Genomic DNA, 20691 nt, shown 5'->3' on the forward strand with positions numbered 1-20691 from the left:
CTTTAATGCTATGTTTTTTCCTCTCACAAAATTAATATGTTCATTTTAGAAAAACTGGAAAACAAACGCGGAAAGAAAATGATAATTACACATAACCACAAGTAATAACCACCGTAAATTCTTTAATGTATCCTTGTTCTGAGAATGCATATGCATATTTAATTTTCCTGCAAAACTGGGATCCATTATATATACTGCTTAGCAAGAAAATGTTTTCACTTAATATTCTGTGCACATTTTCCCACGTCATTAAATGGCCCTATAAAACAAGATATTTAATTGATTTAAATTACTTGATCATATGGAGAATCATCATTTAATGCTTTACAGCCAGTATTTTTCCAGTTTTTCACATCATAACTAATACTGCTTTGAGGATCCTTATACATAAATCTTTTGCACCAATTGTGGGTTTTTTTGTTGGGCTGAATTCCCCACCCTATATCCCCACCCAATTATTAGCCTCTTCTTTATTAAAGGTTGCACAGAGCTTACCCTAGAAATCGTGGGAAGCAGGGCTCGCAGTACAGAAGGTTAAGGAAAACTTCAGGTTAAGGAAAACTTCACTGTCCCTTCTTTGCTTCTACTCCATTAATCTTTGACCCGGGGCCTCGGAAGAGCTGCTTCACTGAAAGTGTTCGGGCACAGGTGCAGGGTTGCTGGGTCATGTTCCCTCCCACCCGTACACCATCCATCTTCCGCCTCTTGAGGGAAACGGACAGAGAACCCGGAGGTCCAGCTTCTCCCCAGGGAACAAATGTCCATCTAGCGGGGGCCCTGCTGCAGAAGACAGACCACCTGCCATAGGTACAAGTGATTTTGAAATAACAAAAATAAAACATAGGCTGAGATCCCCAGGCGTGGGGATCCCCAGGCGTGGGGATCAGGGGATCAATTTTCAGCATCATCCCTTCCTCGGGTAGATCCCTTCCTCCTTAGCACAGCCCTTAACCATTTACATGTACAAGGTCCTCCTCTTAATAAAAATATATAGGAGCCCCTGGGTGGTTCAGTTGGTTAAGCTTACAACTCCTTGATTTCAGCTCAGGTCATGATGTCATGATAGTAGGATCGAGCCCCATGTCGGGCTCCGCATTGAGCGTAGAGCCTGCTTGGGATTTTCTCTCTCCCTCTCTCTCTGCTCCTCCCCCACTCACACGTGTGTCTGTGTGTGTGTGTGTGTGTGTGTGTGTGCGCGCGCGCACACTCTCTTTTAAGGTAAATAAACACAGGGGGCCTGGGTGGCTCAGTTGGTTAAGGGTCTGACTTCGGCTCAGGTCACAATGTCACACGTCGTGAGTTGGAGCCCCACATCGGGCTCTGGGCTGACAGCTTGGAGCCTGGAGCCTGCTTCAGATTCTGTGTCTCCCTCTCGCTCTATGCCCCTCCCCAGCTCATGTGCTGTCTCTCTCAAAAATAAACATTAAAAAAAATTTTTTTTTAAATAAATTCTGTAAGAACTTCCCTATCCACTAGTAGCTACCTCCTCGCTACAGATCAGTCTTCATGACATCAAACACATTATTTAACACTAATCCACACCCCAACTTTAAAGAAGAGGCAGCTGTTTTCATACACACACACACACACACACACACAGGAACTTCTTTTCTAATGGTTTGTATTCCACAATTTTAATCTAGTTTCTCTGAAAGCTAAGTCAGGATAATCACCCACATCAAACCTCCTGGAAACCAGTTCGAAAATTGTTGAACACGTTAAGTCACGTGACTAATCCTGATCAGGACAGTATTATGATGTTGTCAAATATAACACAAAAGTACACAAAATCCTTTTTGTTCATCAAAAGACAAATGGTCTACTACTTTACAGAATAAGTTTTCTGACCTGGCCCCCAATGACAAATCGAAGATCAAGTTGGAAATACATCATTTGTTGATTTTCAGATAAAAGCGTAAAATGATATAAACTGAACTTGCCAAATGTACTTTAAAATCTCTTCTTCCATTTCCATCAAAGTACTTCATGTCAAAGGGTCTCTCTACAATGAGTGTGGTTAAAACAAAACACAGAAACTATCTAGACACATATAATCCCCCGCAAACAGACACCATCAATCTGTCCCTGATTAGAGAAATTAATAAGCAAGGAGCAGGCAAGCTCATTTATCACATCAAGATCTCTAAAAATAGTTGACCATTGAACAGCACAGATTCAAACTGCGTGGGTCCACTTCTATGCAGATTTTTTCCAATACGGTACAGTACTGAAAACCTACTTTCTCTTCCTTATGACTTTCTTAATTTCATTTTCTTTCTCCAGCTTTACTGTAGGAATACAGTATGTGATGCACATAACATACAAAGTAAGTGTTAATCGTCATCGGTAAGGCTTCTGGTCCACAGTAAGCTGTTAGTAGTTAAGTTCTGGGGAGTTAAAAGTTACATGAGGATTTTCGACTGTGTGGGGGGGTCAGCGCCCCCAACCCCCACGGTGTCCAAGGGTCACTTGCACTGATATACGTGGTATTTGTTACAAATGTGTTATGAGCATTTAGTATGAGGAACTGCTCTTTTACTGATAACTGTTACTTGGTTATGATTGTAGAACAAAGTTATGCGTGTAATTGTAATCGAAGACGTAAGGGAGGTAACATCCTTGCTAATTTTTCCAGTTTTTGTTTCATGAAATACCCGAGAGATTATACTAAGAGATCTTGGTAAACAATAAAATATTGTTTTATTCCTCTCGGGGCTGAGAGGAAGCACCATTTCAATCTCTCTCCCTAACTCTGAATTCAACAGAAGGCCAGGGCAGGTGCCTGATAAAAGTAAAATAAAGTGAATATATAAAATGAAACAGAATAAAGGCAATACAGTGGGGCAAGAGGGTGGGGTGGGGAATCGGCTCTGTCCACATAGCGACCTTCACTCACATTTCAAAAATGCATTTTTTGAAAAATTCTATACGGTCTAACAATAGGCCCAAGGCACAGAGGGCTGGGGATGCTCTGTGACCTTGGACTTGTCTACCAGAAGGAGTCGGATGGTCAGCAGCAGCACTGGAGTCACAATGTCTCCACTCCAAAACGTATTACTGAAAATATTAATATTTGCATAAGACCTTTAATACTACATTTAAAGAAAAAATATTACATGTAAAGGAAAAAAAAAAAAAAGTCTTGATGGCTATAGAAGTCCCATACAAGAAGTAAAAAGCAGGGGCGCCTGGGTGGCTCAGCCAGTTAAGCATCTGACTTGGGCTCAGGTCATGATCTCGTGGTTCGTGGGTTCTAGCCCCACATCAGGCTCTGTGCTGACAGCCCAGAGCTTGGAGCCTGCTTTGGATTCTGTGTCTCCCTCTCTCTCTGCCCCTCCTCCGCTTGCACTCTGTCTCCCTCTGTCTCAAAAAATAAATAAGACATTTAAAAAAAAAGAAGTAAAAAGCAAAGTTATAGGTCTTCTCTAGCAATCTCTCACTTTCACTATGGAGTCAAGGGGAATATCTCCAGGTGTCAGACATGGAGCTGTCTTCCACCGATTCTGAAAATTATTTGGAATCAAAACATTCGAAGATGAAAAACTTGTGACCAGGGCTGAGCTCTAGGAGGACCCGGCGGCCTTGGGTCTGAGGCAGGGGCCTACAGGCAATCAGGGACAAGCCTACAAAAAACTGCATTTCAGGGCCTGTTAAGCCTACATTTCCACTTAGTGCTGGGTGAAAATGTGTTCCCATGACTCGGCAATTAAAACAACAACAACAAAAAAAACCTGGAACAAAACAGAGACACTAACTATAAAGACAAGATGAGAAGGATCAGCCTTCTGGAAACTTCCAATTAAGTTATGCAACTCAAGAACAAAAAAGATATAGTGGCAAAAAAAAAAAAAAAAAAAAAAAAAAAAAAGCCTTGATGTAGGTCGGGCTGGTTCATCTGGACTTAGGGAGCACAGAATAGTATCTTTGAGGAGCCATATACTTTTTTTAACCCACAGAACATGCCCAGCATCTGAGCAACAGGAAGTCAAGAAGGTTCTGAACACAAGAAAGAATCACCCAGGGGAGTAGAGGCAGGTCCAGCAGGCCTTTCTTCGGAGTCCAACAATAACAGAGAGCAGTGGGAGGGGGTGTATACAAGCCACTTCCGGGAGGATTATTAGAATATTTGTGATTTCTTTGGCATCTCCTCCCCTTCTCCCCATGAAGACGTGACCCCTGACAAGCCCTCCTCTAGAAGCCTTCCCTTTCTCCTGCAAACTAAAGGAATGAATACTGAAATCCAGGCCCCTCCTCCCTTCCAGATGCTGCAGAACACTTCACGGAACAGCGAAAGCAGAAACTGTTCCATTGGTTTTTTGCTAGAATAGTGAATTTCTAAGGGCAAAGGCCAATGTAAATGTTTACCCATTGATGGAAAGTCAAAGCACACACAGTCTAGAGGCACGTGGAGATGGGGTTTAATCAGACACCAGTAAATCACCGGGTCGGTTTTCCCTTCCTGGGGCAGAAGTTTAATAGTTCAGTCAAGACGGAGTAGAGACACCGTCCGTAGAATTTACATACACTTGATCTAGCCGATTCAGTTCCGCGCTGCTCTTTTGTTCGCTACAAACAAAAAGATGGAGAAAACTCCCAAACTGCCACAGTGCGAGCTGAAAACACACCATATGCAGCTGCTTAGCTGTGGCTACTGCCCCCAAATCATGTGAGAGGCTCAAGACATACTCCTCTTCTCTCAAAGTTATCCTCAGCAGCTGTGTGCTTATCGCTCGGGAGGTTCCCTGAATCCTTCCATGCTTAAATTATTGGCAAAAATTAGCAAAATCAGCATAACCCATCTGTAACGTATCCTGAGCAGACAGCAGCAATTGAGGGGCCATGAATGATCAAAACACCATGGTGCTCCTGTGAAAAATAAAAACCATCCAGCCTTTCCATCCTTGAAACAATTTCAAGTGTCATTTATTTCGACCAGGAGTCCTCCCCCACTTCTTAATTTTATCAGTGCGAAGTGACAAATACAACCGAATCTCTGTGTTCTCTCTCTTCTGCAGACCTTCCTTTGGGCTCATGAACACTCCTAATCTCTAGGAAAAGAGTTCAGATCCAAAGCTGGATGCAGTCCCTCAACGTAGAGCAAGTGAGCGGAAGGAAGTCTTTTCTCTCAAACATTCCGAGGGAAATAAGTTCATGTTCAGACCGCGTGTTATGAGGTGACCCTCTGGAAGAAATATTTTGTTTGCTATGCCAAGGATTACTCTGCACATGCTTGGAAGCCACGGGATAACCCTGGAGAACACAGAACTCAGAGCCCAGGCACGGTGGCCGCATCCCACCTCCACATCCTTGGCACCCAAGGTGCACTGACCTTGCCCACCTTGAGCTCAGACAGACTCATGATCTGCTCCTCATGGTCTCCAAAGCAGCCACTTCGACCCATCAGGCTGGCCCTTCAAGAGTTTGTCAAGGTGCCAGCAAGTAGCGCGCCGTTCTTTGGGGGGCAAAAGCAATGTGACGTCAGCTCTTCGGGGGAAGGGGGGGCGGGAATCGCATGCACAGCCGTTCCCCTGCCATCTGCCCCAGGACCCCGTCACGGCTCTTCTCAGACTGGGAGCTGGCCCTTGGACTCCCGTGGAACCTGCTCCTGAATGGCCCATAAGCCGGAGGGCCCTGCAGTCATTCAAAAGGTTTCTGCTCCCAAGAAACCCTCTGGCTCCAGAATAAATGATTCCCATTATTCCATTCATTGAGTGTCTCTTAAGCCTTCTATTATGAGTCTGAATTTTAAACAGGGGACGAGGTCCTTTATTACATCTCCTAATCCATGTCCCCAGTAACATTTCTTTCAGAGTTACAGACTCTGTCTGCAATCTCATTACGAGTAGACGTTACCCTCCCTGCCTCTATCCAGAGCTAAACCGCACTTGAAGAGAGCACTGCCTCCCATTAAAAAAAAAAAAAAAATCTGAGAGAAATATTAAGAGAAGACCGACTATACTTCCAGAATGCGAGTGCCATTAGAACAACACCCATGTCTGCCCACCCCCCACCGTAACCGGAGGCCCTCCCTAGAACCGTGCCCGGCACAAAAGGGAGTGTGGTAAGTATCGGACAAACGAGGCAAGACATGTGCGTGCCCACTGCTCCACGGGCAGGGCCAATGTCACCGTACCGGAACATACACCAGTCCTGCTGACGAAAACTTAACTAGTTTGTGACCAGCTAGAGAGGTTTAGCACTCAGAGCTTCAGTAATAGTGGGCCTTCCGCAAAAGGCACGGTTAATTTATTTCCGGCATTTTGCTGGGGGGGCGCCTGGGTGGCTCAGTCGGTTAAGCCTCTGACGCTTCCTTTCGGTTCAGGTCGTGATCTCACAGTTCATGGGTTCAAGCCCCACATCAGGCTCTGTGCTGACAGTGTGGAGCCTGCTTGGGATTCTCTCTCTCTCTTTCTCTCTCTCTCTCTCTCTCTCTCTCTCTGCCCCTCCCCCCATCATGCTTGCTCACTGTCCAAAATTTTAAAAAGGTAAATTTAGCAATGTAGCATTTTATTTTTAAGCAGCTAGGGCTTTATTTTGCTAACTGGTATCGACTCACGGCAGCTGATTTAAAAAATCTCCTCATTTTGTAGGTTTTGTTAACAAGGTTAGTCTCCTCTATCTAGTGTCTGAAAACTGAAGTCAGCACATTTCAACTTTAATAATTTATTGCAATGGAACTAGAAATTATTCCTCAGAGATGCCTTACAAAATCTTCATCTTTTAAAAGTTAATCACAAAGGTCAAGAATAGACTTTGCAAAAGTAAATAGATGGATTTTCTTTTACCTAAAATTTTCCAAGTAGCACACATAAATAAGTAAAGGGATCGTGTGTCGATCTAAATCTTCAGAAGCAGAGGGCTCAGCTGAAACCTTCGCACCGGCCTGAGCCCACCAGGTGGCAAATGTCTGCAAACTGGCCAGAGGCGCGCCTGGTCTCCCCGAACGCACGGGCGGGAGGTTAAGAAGAGACCCAGTGAGAAAACGACCAAATTAAGTGTAAAAATCACATCCCTGTTCGGAAAGGGGAAGATGAGGCTTAAGAAAAACACACAAACACCCGAAAGAAATTGCTCCTAAAATCCCTTGATGATCCCACCTTCGAAAACAGCCCGAAACCAAGGGGAAAGGCCGCCTGCTGCGGTGATGCATTTAAAAGCATATAGCCAATCAGGAAAACGTTATGCTGAGCGAAAGAAGCCTTACCCAAAAGAGTGCATCCTGCAGGATTCCATTTCTATGAAGTTCAAACACGGGCAAAACTTATCTATGGCGAAGAGAAAAAAGTACAACAGTGCAGCAAAGTGTACTGATGGGTACCATTATTTTCAAATGCATCCCCCAAAACTGGACTTCTGCATGGATATGCGTGCAGCAAATATAGTAAAATGCCAACACCTTACACGACCTAGGTGGTGGATATATGGTGCCCACTGTACTACAGAATTCTTGCAACTTCTCTGCGTGTCTAAAAATCCATGTGATAGGGGCGCCTGGGTGGCTCGGTCGGTTAAGCGTCCGACTTCGGCTCAGGTCATGATCTCACGGTCCGTGAGCTCGAGCCCCGCGTCGGGCTCTGTGCTGACAGCTCAGAACCCGGAGCCTGTTTCAGATTCTGTGTCTCCCTCTCTCTCTGACCCTCCCCTGTTCATGCTCTGTGTCTCTGTCTCAAAAATAAATAAACGTTAAAAAAAATTTTTAAAATAAAAAAATAAATAAAAATCCATGTGATAAAAAACCTGAGGGGAAGTCTATGGTGATGATGTTGAGATCTCTTGTTTTAGAGTTTACAGGGGAATGCAAATCTTAGCTAGCACTTTCTACTACTTCGTGGCACTTAAAAGTGACAGAGAGCTACGGCAAGAGGGCATGGACAGTAACTCAACACAGCAGAGAGACCCCGGCCGGTGGGGGACCAGTGCTCCACAGGGTAAATGCTCAGCCCGCGGCCATGCTTCCCAAGCCCTGCTGCCTCGGTTTACAAGTCTGATTACTCACGGGGTGCTTGGGTGGTTCAGTCGGTTAAGCATCCTTTTTTCTTTTTTTAATGTTTATTTATTTTTGAAAGAGAGACACAGAGCGTGACTGGGGGAGGGGCAGAGAGAGACACAAAATCCAAAGCGGGCTCCAGGCTCCGAGCTGTCAGCACAGAGCCCGACGCAGGGCTCGAACTCACGAACCGTGAGATCGTGACCAGAGCCAAAGCCAGATGCTTAACCGACTGAGCCACCCAGGTGCCCCAGCATCCTGACTCTTGATTTCAGCTCAGGTCATGATCTCATGGTTCCTGGGATCGAGACTCACATCAGGCTCTGCGCTGAGAGCATGGAGACTGCTTGGGATTCTCTCTCTCCTTCTCTCTCTCTGCCCCAACCACCACTCATTCTCTCTCTCAAAACAAATATACAAGTAAGTAAATAACTAAAACTTAAAAAAATAAAAAATAAAAGTTTGATTACCCAGAATAATTTTTCAAATAAGTCACTCTGGTCAACCAATCACCAAAAGTTATAAATTCCTAAAGTCTTAAAACATGTGACCTTGGATCAAAACTGTAATACTGGTGTGTATATTTTCTACACAAACAGCTGAAACAGATTCAATAATTTCATACCAAAACGTCATGGTCAAAAGGCACAAACTCCCAGTCATAAAATACATAAGTTCCGAGGATGTAATGTACAGCGTGGTGTTATAGTGAATAATACGGGACAGTTAAAGGACTTCAAAGTTGTGAAGACAGATCTTACAAGGTGTCATCCCCAGAAAAAAAAATTGTGACCAGACTTACCGTGATCATTTCACAGCACACAGAAATGCCAACTGTCATGTGTTACACCTGAAACTAATATGATGTCATCTATATACCTCGATGTTAAAAAAAACAAATAAAGCTCATCATTTACTTTCGATATTTTTTCCTTCAGGTGTATGACATAAACTTTAACAAATTACAGTGGGGGGGTGAAGATCAGATTGACTACCTCACATGACAGACAAGTGAGTTAACCACCATGTCAAAAACACGGTCCTTCACTTCTCCTTGAGGTCGCTTTTATCATGAAATCCGTTTTCGGGGTTGCAAAACCTAAACCAGGCAAGGAGGTGAGTTTTGTTTCAGGCAGAGGGAGTTGTTGTAGACAACACTGGGTTCAAATGAACAACTAAGTGAGATGGGTTTACTTGCATTGGCCGGTCTCTACAGAGCCTGGAGTGTCCTTGTGTCTAAGGGCCCCTCGCGGAAAATTCAAATCCTAACCATTTGCCAAAGCTAACTTGGCTCCTGCCTTCTTCTGGAATGTTCTCTCGACTAGGCAACCCGCTATATGCTCAGCAGCCCACGGGGCCTTCAAGCCACAGAGCCCGGCTATCCCAGGGTCTCACCCAGTAAGCCAGCCCATTCTCTTCCACGATGGGGGCCCGGCTGTTAAACCCTTCTCTTAAATGTCCGAATCAGGAACATGAGGAAGTTTGATTCGAAGACGACCAGAAGGGCCCTCTGAGGCCGGAAATGCTACGAGTCCGTTAATTCTCTGATGGTGCCGGACGCTCACCCGGAGCCCAGGAGGGAACGAGGTAAGTGGCCCCTGCCCCCATGGGTGTCACACCCCAGGACGCCTCCCGCTAACCGGGCAACCTCAGAATGCCAGCGTTTATAGAGGCCTCGGGGATCCTTGTTTTGAAACTGGGTTACGCTCGCTGTCCAGGAAGTGAAGTGAGGTCGGGATGGCCACAAAACAACCCCTCCCTGCCACCTCCCTCTCCTGCAAGAGCCAGAAAACTCTACTCTGCTCTTCTATACGATGCTCCAAACAGGTCTCCAAAAATTCCCATCTTTCTCCTCAGTTTTGCCTCTTCCAGAAAAGGAGAAGGCAGAAGCGGCTGGGTGCTGAGCCAGCCAGCGCCGGCGGGGAGGGCAGGGAGAAGCAGAGCGTGTTGTCATCGGGGTGGGAGGGGGGCCCGCAGAAGGCGAGAGCCTCTGTTTACACTTGCCTCCGTCCTCCACACCTCCCACCGCCTGGTGCCCTCGGATACGGATCTGTTGAGGGACTGGCACAGAAAACCAGTGAGATCAGAGGCGGTGTCCCCTGGAGCCCCGCGCGGGCCCTGCCCCAACTCATCTCACCGCTCACATTCGGTGCCAGCCCGGCATCGCCTCTGCCAGCCCATCGCGCAGGGAGCCGAGGACGGCGGTGCCGGGCCCGGAGGATGGATCTGGAAGGCTCCCCGCCACCAGACGCACAGCGACAGCAGTCATCAGACATCACCCAGATTTAACTGCCCTAAAATTAGCAGTCGGAGCAAAGTAGTTACCGCCGTGATTGCGTCAGAGCTCCGCTCCCTGGCCAGCTGCCAGTTTTAAACAAACCGTCCCGCATGCTCCAACCAGGGAAACAATATTTTGGAAGCGAGCCAGCCAGGCATGTCGGCGAATGTTCCAATTCTAGCTTTGCTATTAATGTTTTATAATTCAGTGACAAGGTGAACAAAGTCTGTATGGGCTGCATCTGCAAGGGGGTTATTTTCTTTGTTGGAAGCACTTATTCTTTGGGTGAGTAAAGTACTGTGGACGGATCCTTTTAAATATTTAAATGCCTGAAATTTATTTAGGGATTCACACTGAACTGGCTTCAACACAGATTATGCAAATCTGGCAAAGTATGAATGCAAAACAAAAACTGTTTTCCCCTTATACTTCTTTGAACCCTGGCAAAGAGGCGGGGAGCCGGAGAAATTGTCCCACTCACTTCCCAACAAAGGACAGGTAGCCAGATTGGATCAGAAGGGCTACCTCTCCGCGAATTACGACATTTCTCCTGAAGAAGAGACCATCCACCGGCTAATAAAACTCAGGCTCCTCAGCCCAACGCTGGGCCACCGTTTTCCCCCTTTCAGGGAGAGCTGGCTGGAGTCCGCCATTCTCCTGTGCACACACCTTCTCTACTCACTCCCTCCTTCCATTCACTCCTTCCGTGATCTCTGGAGACCAACCACACCTCACAAAGCAGATGGGAACAGAGGAAAGCGGCCTGTAGCTGGAGCAGAGAGACGGGGTTTCAGGTCTAAGACTACGAAGACTCAAGGACACCTGGGTGGCTCAGTCGGTTAAGCGTCCGACTTCTGCTCAGGTCATGATCTCGCGGTTCGTGGGTTCGAGCCCCGCGTCGGGTTGGGCACCGACAGCTCAGAGCCTGCTTCAGATTCTGTGTCTCCCTCTCTCTCTGTTCCTCTGTTGCTTGTGCTTTGTCTCTCTCTCTCAAAGGCAAATAAACCTTTAAAAAAAATTTTTTTAAGACTAAGAAGACTCAGAAAAGCATGTGTTCTCCCCGTAAACCTTAGTTTTTGTGTTAGTGAAAGGGGATCATCCCATCAGCTTACAAGGGTCTGGTTCAGTATGTGAGAGAACACCAATGAAAGTTCCAGCACAATGGCTGTCTTTTACATTTATTTTCAAGAATACCTCCCCCTGATTCTCTATTTTGTTAAGTCAAAAACATTAGTCTCCCTCACTTTTACCAACACATAAAAGTTTTTAAATAGGAACATTGATGGATTTTTCCAAGCAAAAGGCTTCCCATGACCCTCCAGTAAGCAGACTTGGTTGGTAAATGAGGTGATTCTATTATTATTTAGATGAATCTCTCAGTCCTGCCTCAAATCTCATCATAGTATCTCTTAACACAGAAATTTACACACACAGGACTTAGGATGACACCCTCCTGAGTTCATGGAATATAGGAACTAATACTGTATCAGGATATTGAACGTAAAAGACTTTCACCTGTAAAATGAAAACTACACTTCCTGAGCACCGACTACCTTTAAGGCATAAATATCTCTCTGATGTACTTTGCAATCCTCAAAGTGCTAAGTCAACAAGAGGTGTCCAATGTTCTAGTGATGAGCTTTCAAAAATCACTGTTTCCTCTAGAAATTACCATGGCTGACGGGCCGACAGGCAAAAGACTTTACAGATGAAACGGCACAATTCAGAAATCATTTCTTTTCAGGTATGTTTACGAAGGAGCCCACACCAGGGTTTTTAAGTGACCTGTAGCCTCACTGGATTCCATCAGGGCTGTGCCCTTGTCAGTCTGGAGACTCTGAAACCTGGGATGGGTGCAGACCACATGCTCTCAGGAACAGGAGGACAACCCCCAGGGTGCCCTGCATCCCCAGAATCACAGCCCTGGAGCAGGGCTATAAACATCCTAAAGGAACAGCTGGGTCTCTGCTCTCACTCTCTTCAGAAACTACTTACTACTCCCCTTTCACTAGCTTGGTGTCCAAGTTCAATCACAGGTCCTTTCAGATGGAAATGATTTAAAATGGAAGTATAAAAGGCTGTTGAGGGGTGCCTGGGTGGCTCAGTCTGTTAAGTGTCCGACTTCGGCTCAGACCATGATCTCACGGTCCATGGGTGCCGGCCCTGCGTCGAGCTCTGTGCCGACAGCTCAGAGCCTGGAACCTGCTTCAGATTCTGTGTCTCCCTCTCTCTCTGCCCCTCCCCCGCTCGTGCTCGGTCTCTCTCTTGTCTTGCAAAAATAAATAAACGTTAAAAAAAATTAAAATACAATGCTGAGGCTGGGGGGCTGGCTCAGTCAGTAGATCGGGTGACTCTTGATCTTAGGGTCGTGAGATCAGGTCCCGCGTTGGCTGTGGAGCCTATTTAAAAACACGGGGCGCCTGGGTGGCTCAGTCGGTTGGGCATCCGACTTCAGCTCAGGTCACGATCTCGCAGTCTGTGAGTTCGAGCCCCGCGTTGGGCTCTGGGCTGATGGCTCAGAGCCTGGAGCCTGTTTCAGATTCTGTGTCTCCCTCTCTCTCTGCCCCTCCCCCGTTCATGCTCTCTCTCTCTCTGTCCCCAAAAATAAATAAACATTAAAAAAAATGGGGCGCCTGGGTGGCGCAGTCGGTTAAGCGTCCGACTTCAGCCAGGTCACGATCTCGCGGTCCGTGAGTTCGAGCCCCGCGTCAGGCTCTGGGCTGATGGCTCAGAGCCTGGAGCCTGTTTCCGATTCTGTGTCTCCCTCTCTCTCTGCCCCTTCCCCGTTCGTGCTCTGTCTCTCTCTGTCCCAAAAATAAATAAAAAACGTTGAAAAAAAAAAAAAAAACTTAAAAAAAAAAAAATAAATAAATAAATAAAAATAAAAACAATATACACATACACACACTCTTCGTGTCAGGCAATGCTGAGTGCTGTGGATTAAGATCCAGCAGACAACAGGGGAGCAGAGAGTGCACAGGAGGGAGAGGGAGGGGGGAGGTGCTAGTTTAGCTGGGTAGCTGCAGCACCAAGGCTCTGGAGAGGCCAGGTGGCTGGGCTCCCTTAACTCCCTCGCAGCAGGAGCTGACATGTGCTACCACGGTAGCCAATGATACACGAGCCGAACTATACTGTACTTCCAAATTTGTTTTTACGCTTCAGAAGTTTCTGGATGAGAAAATGATTACTTACGTCCTTCTATCCTGACTGTGGGCCTGGTGGGGGCTGTGTGTGACAGTATGGTGCCTTCCTCAACAGCTGAGTTCCACCAGAAACGTTCCAGAAAGAACAGTATCCCCCAGGACGTTATCTACTCCCTACCCAAATTAAACCCCTAAAGAACCCACAGCAATTCTGGAAGAGAACAGGCCAAAGTTAAAAAAAAAAAAAAAAAAAAAAAAAAAAAAAAGTTCTCAGAAAAGGAACAAATATAGTAAACAGAGGGCCCGGTAAGGATAGAGTCTGTCTTAAAGTTCCCTCACAGGATGCTGACAGGCCCCTGAGAAACTGCTTCCAAACAGTCATGAACTCTAAGCTGAAGAGAGTGGTAGACAGACACGGGTCTCCAGACTGGGGGCCACGCATTTCGAAGGGTAACAAGACAGCCCTTAAGGTGCAAAGGAAATACTCCATTTCTATTTCTTTTTAATGCCACCCTTCTTCAAATGTGCATTTCTGTGTTTTATAACGTCTGTATCTTAGCATGATAAATTTACATGCATGCATGTGTATATACACATAGGCACAAACACACAGACACAGACACGTATATTTGCACAGGCATACACACACATTTATTTAGACGGTGATTTTGTACGGAAAGGGTATGCACGCTGAAAAAAATTTAGAAACCCCACTACAAAGAAATCACTGTTCCTTGGATTAAGGTATTAAACACTCAAACGAAAGCTTTTGTCCTTTATGAATAATTAAAACTGTTAATTCCTAAAATTACTTATTAGAAACTTCAGTACAAAGAAGACTGTATCCCAGAGCTATTCCTGAGCCACATGAACACCCACTGTCCAACAAGGAACCAAATGCATTATCAAGCCCCCTGGAAGACGGAAAGCCAGCATCGTGCTGACTCTACAGGCCACTACGCCCCAAGCACTGCCATCAGAAATGCTTTTTTGAGTCTCCAGAAATAGTTCATCCCAGCATACATAATTTTTTTATTTATCCAAGAGTTCTTGCTTTCCACAGGAACAATTTTTAACATTGGCTCTCTACCTAGATTTTTTCTACTGATGAGTAACTGAATGCACAACCCAACAGCCTGCTCGGGCAACTCGGATTGCTCGAACAGCTCGACCAACGAGGAGCTTCTTCCAGATTTAGCAAATATGCGAAAGTGAAAAATATGGAGTAATCCCACAGGCAGAGCTGAACAAGCCCCTTCGGACTAAACGTATGTTCGGGAAACAGGAAGGGAAGAGTATTAAAACGCCGAGAAAATGGGGAAAGCTCACGGTTCTCTTACCCACTACCCGAAAGTAACACAAAATAAAATAATACCCAGCTCCAAAATAAGTTCAGAAAGTCCAACAACATTCCAATTTTTCCCACAGGCTTTTCAGTGCCTAAGACCTCCAGAGGTCACAGGTCACAGTGGGGCCCTATTTTCTAAGTCATTCAGTCAGTCAGTCATTAAAATATTTCTTAATCACCAACCATGCAGAGCACAGTTCTAATTACCAGGGACACACTAAAATTGAACTCATTTCTGTCTTAGAATAACCTGGTCAGCAGAAGAAGCCAAGGAGGCTTGACAGCCTCTTTCAGGATGTCTGGAAAAGGCAGAGAGATCGGAGCCAGCTGGTAAGAAATTAGGTGCGTTAGGACTTAATGATAACCGAGAGTGATTCCTTGTAAAGCTAGAAGCTTCCAGAGCCACTATTCATGGCTGAGCCAGTTTGACAATTTCATCCCTGACTTAGGTAGAGATAAAAACAACAACAAAAAAAAAACACAACAGTCTGATGTTCTAAGCAAGCAGCCTTCCTCTGGGAGGGCAGAAAAAGGTGCTAACCAACAGAATCAAACTCCCAAGAAGCACCCGGGGTAGAACCAGCTAAAATAAAGGAAAATGAAGCACCATAGATGTTGGGTCTTGCAGCGACGTTAGTGCAGGAAGGCCAACCATGGCTAGTGGCAGTATGTGATTAACGACTCAGGGGTTTTAGTGAACAGGAAACTCACTGAGTCTGGGTAACGTGGCCACCAAAAAAAAAAAAAAAAAAAAACCTGAATGCAGGCCTGGACTCTATCAGTGCAAGTGGGACACACAGGCTGAGGGAAGGGTACTCCTACTCTGCCCAGGTCAAGCTGAGTGGGAAGCCTTCAGTTCGGGGTCCGAGTGTGACAGGTGGTGTTCAGTGAATAACTGAAATACCTCTCTAGAAAGATCTGTTCCACGGGCCACCAAGGGAGTAGAATGCAAATAAACAGGAAGAGTTCGATTTCAGTGCTGTGGGTAAAAAACACTCGTCTAGGGGCGCCTGGGTGGCTCGGTCGGTTAAGCGTCTGACTTCGGCTCAGGTCATGATCTCACGGCCCGTGAGTTCGAGCCCCGCGTCGGGCTCTGTGCTGACCGCTCAGAGCCTGGAGCCTGTTTCAGATTCTGTGTCTCCCTCTCTCTGACCCTCCCCTGTTCATGTGCTGTCTCTCTCTGTCTCAAAAATAAATAAACGTTGAAAAAAATAAAATAAAATAACAAAAAAAACACTTGTCTAGTAGTCAAAAACCTCGGAAGGGTGGAGCTCTCCACCCCTTCCAGGCAATGTTCAGGTATTGCTGGAAGACCACTCGTAGGGCATTATTAAGAGATCCCCACATCACAGAAGGGCTGGACTGCGATTTCCAAACACTGGTCCTCAGTGAACTTTTCACTGGCCTGTGCAAAAGGAAAAAGTGTCCATGTCTGGGAGGGTATATATGCACAAGTGGGATAATTAAAGAAAAAAAAATTTTTTTAATGTTTATTTTTGAGAAGGGGGAGACAGAGCGTGAGTGGGAGAGGGGCGGAGAGAGGGAGACACAGAATCGGAAGCGGGCTCCAGGCTCTGCGCTGTCGGGCCCGACTCAGGGCTCGAACCCGTTGAACCGTGAGATCATGACCTGAGCCGAAGTGGGGACGCTCAACCGACTGAGCCACCCAGGCTCCCCTCATGTGGGATAATTTTAACAAATGTCTTCTCTGGAGGGGAAGAACCTTCCTGTCTGAAGGCATGCGTACTCTTCCTTCCTTTTGCGGGGTGGGGTGGGGTGGGGAGTGGGGTATAAACTAATACACTTTGATGAAATGCATCGAAAGTAGATAGGAACTGATGTTGTTAATTTTCAGTATGTTCGTGTAGCAACACTGCATCCTGGGGGGCTAGGCGGGGGGGGGGGGGGGGGGTGGAAATCATGGAACTGGGTTATGCTAAATATGAAACCTCTCAAGAAACAGAACCTCTCCTGTAGGTCAGATCTGGCTCTCTCCAACCACTCTTGGGACCCAAAGTTTATGAATCAAGTCCAGAATGGATTGAAATCATTTATCTCTGAAGTTAAGAAGCATTTAAAGTCCTATTATACTGTTATCTCTCCTTCAAAGGGGTCACGGTGACATGTGATTGGAACCGAAAAGCGATTTCTGCCTCACTGATTCCAAGGTAAACCAAGTAGCTAGAACTCTCAGGAATGTTCACATACAAACACACCGTAAGGCAATGAACGCAAGACACAATCATGAAAAACAATGAACTGTCACAGTGAGTCCTTTGCATTACGCTAATACCTTCGTTTTAAATGTTCAAGAAATCTAAAATATTGCTGCTGAAAGGGATCATGGAAATACTTTATCCAAACTCATTTGTGACAGGCAATAGAAGGAGGAAAGTAGAGGTTCCTGTTCCTCCCGCCTAAAGCTCTCCCTAGTCTTTCACCCTGCAAGGGAATTAGGTACAATAATAGATGCAGAAAAATCTGGAACACGGTTCCCTGCATTCTTCAGAACTGTACATTGTATCTCACTCAAGTTCAAAACAGGAAAAAAAAACTGCTTTGCTTTTCAGTTAATAGTAACAGTCTAAAGTTTCTTCAAGTTCAGCGCATCTTTGAAAAGATAAGTAATCCTAAACCACCAGGACAAGCAGATCATAAATGCAAAGACTCGATGCCTTCCTCAATCTCGAAAAGAAAAAAACAAAAGAAAAAAAAAAAAAAACACCTTGCATTTATCAGTTATGGCTGGGATTCAGATAGGGGGCGGTATCCACTCAAACATATAGTCCTTTGCAAAGTGTGCAGTAAACACAGTCCCTTTTAAACTAGTTTTCATGACCAAACCCAATACTTTTAAACCAGTTTCAATTACCAGACAGTTGCCCTTTCAAGGTTAGTGAATATTTCCTCACATTCAAGAACAGACAGATTTTCAAAATGAATAACCCACTATTCCCTCCTCTGCCTCAGGTAAAAAGATCCCCAAGGTGGACAGGTGTTTACTAAGCTCAGGTATCGAGGAACCCTTTAAAATGCCATTCCAGTCTCAAGGGGGGGGGGGGGGGCAACTTACAAGCCCACAGTACACAGCTTTAACTACAATAAACCTCATAAAAGCCAAATCACGATGCTCTGATAATTCCCATCACATTCCATAAAATGAAACCTCTTTGGAAAAGGCAAACATTCAAAAACACAAGCATCTGATGAAAAATATTCACTTAAATCGGCTGGGGAAAATCTGCAGCCCCTACCCCAAAGCCAGAAGCTCTACCTCCCTACCTGCAACGTATGTTATTTTCTCTTATTTTCCAGACCAAATGCTTATACTGCTTCTTACCCAAGTTCATTTCACCCCATCTATAGGTAGCATGTGGGTACTGATAAAAGCTGTTTCTGATTCCATTTCCTACTTCCCAGATGTTTGCTAGAGTTTTCTTTTTTTTTCTTCAGCTATTTATGAATGCACTCCAATTTAGAACAAACAAATTCAACATGTCATATTTTAAGCTGGGCAAGACACACAATAAATGGCAGCTATAAAATAAGTCCAAGATATTTCTCCAGCTTATGAACAAGTATGCCTACCGAGGCAAGATTTGGACAGGCTGCCACAGTCTTGGTCTAGGAAAAAAAAGTACTTAAAATGAATAACTGAGAACCTGCTGTTGCTGATTACCTACTGGCTACAGAAATTCTCATAAAAGGGGTTGTGCTTGGAAATGAAAAACCAAGTGTCAACCGGGAGAAAGACAGAAAGACGTCTCTACCAAATTCTTGGTATGAATCATGCATATATATACTTCCAGCTACACGCATCACCGAAACCTTAGGAAGAATCAATGATTTTGTACACAAAACTCAAGATTGAAGACTGCACTTTCTCACGAATAATGTTGTTTTATACCTCTCTGAATCAAGCAGTGAACTCCTAAGTTAAAAATGTGAAAATATGGTCTAAATCCAGTCCTCGAATATATTCCTCAAACAAAAACATGAAAACAGACATCCTTAAATTTGTGACTAAAAATGGTGACCAAGTTGTCTCTTGAAATTCATCTTTAAGAATGCCAGAAATAATGACACTTTTTGAAGTGGAGATAAACGTTTGTTTTATACAGAAGTAGTATATTTCAAAGAAAGCAACAGTTCTGGAGATTTTTTTCCCCCTCCCATCACTAATTGCAAAACTGGAAAAATTGCAACCTGGATTGCAGATAGGCAACTCAAAAGCGCAGTTTACAAATGCCCGTCATAAGAAAGCCATCTAGTGTTAACATTTAGAAATGAAAGCTGCAGACAAAAGAGGCAAAGAAAAGACAAATCTTAGTGACTATTTTGAACTTACTGAGAGCAAACCTATGAGAATCGTCAAGATTCTTTGTTTAAAAAAAAAAAAAAAGGGCCATCATCATGAAAACCAACTCCTAAGCTAAACAAAATCCAAAACATGTACAATTTCATTTTGACCAAAATCATGTTTTGGTGACCACAATTCCGTGACCAATGCACTTGATTTTTCCAATACTCACGCTGGAGTCATCTTGGGCTGAATTAATTTAACTGAAGCAGGTTAATGATGACAAATATCTCCCAGAGGGGTAATGCCAAGTTGTTTTCTCTTCCCCAGAAGCATCGGCTCTCGCTTGCAGATGATGAACTGAAATTGATTCTTTGGGTTTGTGGCACGGTTGAAAATTAATCTATAGGCGCTCGTGGGGATACTCCCAGGACGTGGTCAAACTAGCTTTAATAATATGGGGGGACCCGACAAGGCCCGGGAGCGGAGGATGGAGCGAGGCACGGAGGCCGGAGAGGTGGCAGAGCGGTCGGGACCCCAAAGGGTGGTCGCGCCGAGTTAGAAGGGCGCTCCCCGCGCCTCGGGATCTTACAAAAGAGGGAGCGGGGCCCCTGCCGGCGAGAGCGCGCGCCGGGGGCGCACACCTTCCCGGGGGAAGACACCCCGCAGCAAGTTCAGCAAGTAACCCCGCCCGGCGCGCCGGTGCACGGCGTCCCGCAGCCTTTCATCTTCGCTCTTGGGTTAGTCACAGAGGAGTTGCTGCGCACCCAGAGGAGGTCCTCATTAGTGCTCGTGTCACCAAGACGGGAATAACCTTTCTGCCGATCGATAACTTTGAGAGAACGAGCGGCGGCGGCTCCTCTTCCACCCGGGGCTCGGAAGCGCGGGCGCGTCTGCCAGCCGGACCCCCCGCCCCGCGCCCCTGCCCTGCCCCCGGCCCGGCCCGGCCCGGCCATCAGCCCCCGAAGCGCTCCCGGGGCAGCCCCTGCACCCCGGGACAGTCCTCGCGGAGGCCGTGCCCAAACACCACCCGAAGGCTCCCGAGCGGATCCCGCCTCGCTCCCCGTCCGCTCGCCCGACACGCACCTCGGAGACGCAGTCCGCCGGGACCTGCTACAGCCCACGAGCGCGCGGCGGCGCGTACCGGGGCCGCCGCCTCGCCGCCCGCCGCTGCCCGGGGCTGCCCATCGGCCCGGACTCTGCCGGCGCCGGGCTCCGGCGGGAGGCGGCCCGGACCCGCCGGCTGCGGCTGGAGCTGTCGGCCTGCGCTCGGGCGGGCGGGCGGCCGGGGCGGGGGCGCGGCGCTGCTCCTCCTCCTCCGTCGTCCTCCTCCCGCTCCGCCGGCTCCTCCCGGGCTCCCGGTCTGCCGAGCCGGCTCCCGACGCCGCCGCCCGCCCGCCCGGCGGCACCGCCCCCCGCCCGCTCTGCGGCCTCCCATTGGCCGCCGCCTGCAGGCCCCCTCGGCCCCGCCCCGCGATTGGGCGCGGGCGCCGTCCGTCCCGCCGCCCCGCGGGGCTCGGGGCTCAGCCGGTGCGCGGTTCCCAGGCCCCGCGGCGCGCGAGAGCGGCGCGTCCCGGAGGGGTTCGGGCGCCCTTCCCCGCGAGGGGGCTGCGGGGCGCGGGGGCGCGGCGCCTG

At 46.8% G+C, this 20691-nt stretch overlaps 1 protein-coding gene across 8 annotated transcripts in view; it reads right to left on the reverse strand.

Annotated features, from left to right (window-relative positions):
* SIPA1L2 (signal induced proliferation associated 1 like 2) overlaps positions 1-20425 on the reverse strand; it is a 225088-nt gene extending 204663 nt beyond the window's left edge. For 6 of the 8 annotated variants that reach the window (XM_058696155.1, XM_058696156.1, XM_058696160.1 and 3 more), the window contains exon 1: positions 20143-20425. The gene's annotated coding sequence lies outside the window, so the exon portion shown is untranslated. Of the gene's footprint in view, positions 1-10124; positions 10236-19288; positions 19896-20142 lie in introns of those variants that run through there. The other 2 variants (XM_058696154.1, XM_058696153.1) reach the window with 2 other exon arrangements.
* Between the last annotated feature and the right edge of the window lie 266 nt (positions 20426-20691).

Source organism: Neofelis nebulosa, chromosome 13 (assembly GCF_028018385.1).
Source record: "Neofelis nebulosa isolate mNeoNeb1 chromosome 13, mNeoNeb1.pri, whole genome shotgun sequence".
Taxonomy (NCBI): Eukaryota; Metazoa; Chordata; class Mammalia; order Carnivora; family Felidae; genus Neofelis; species Neofelis nebulosa.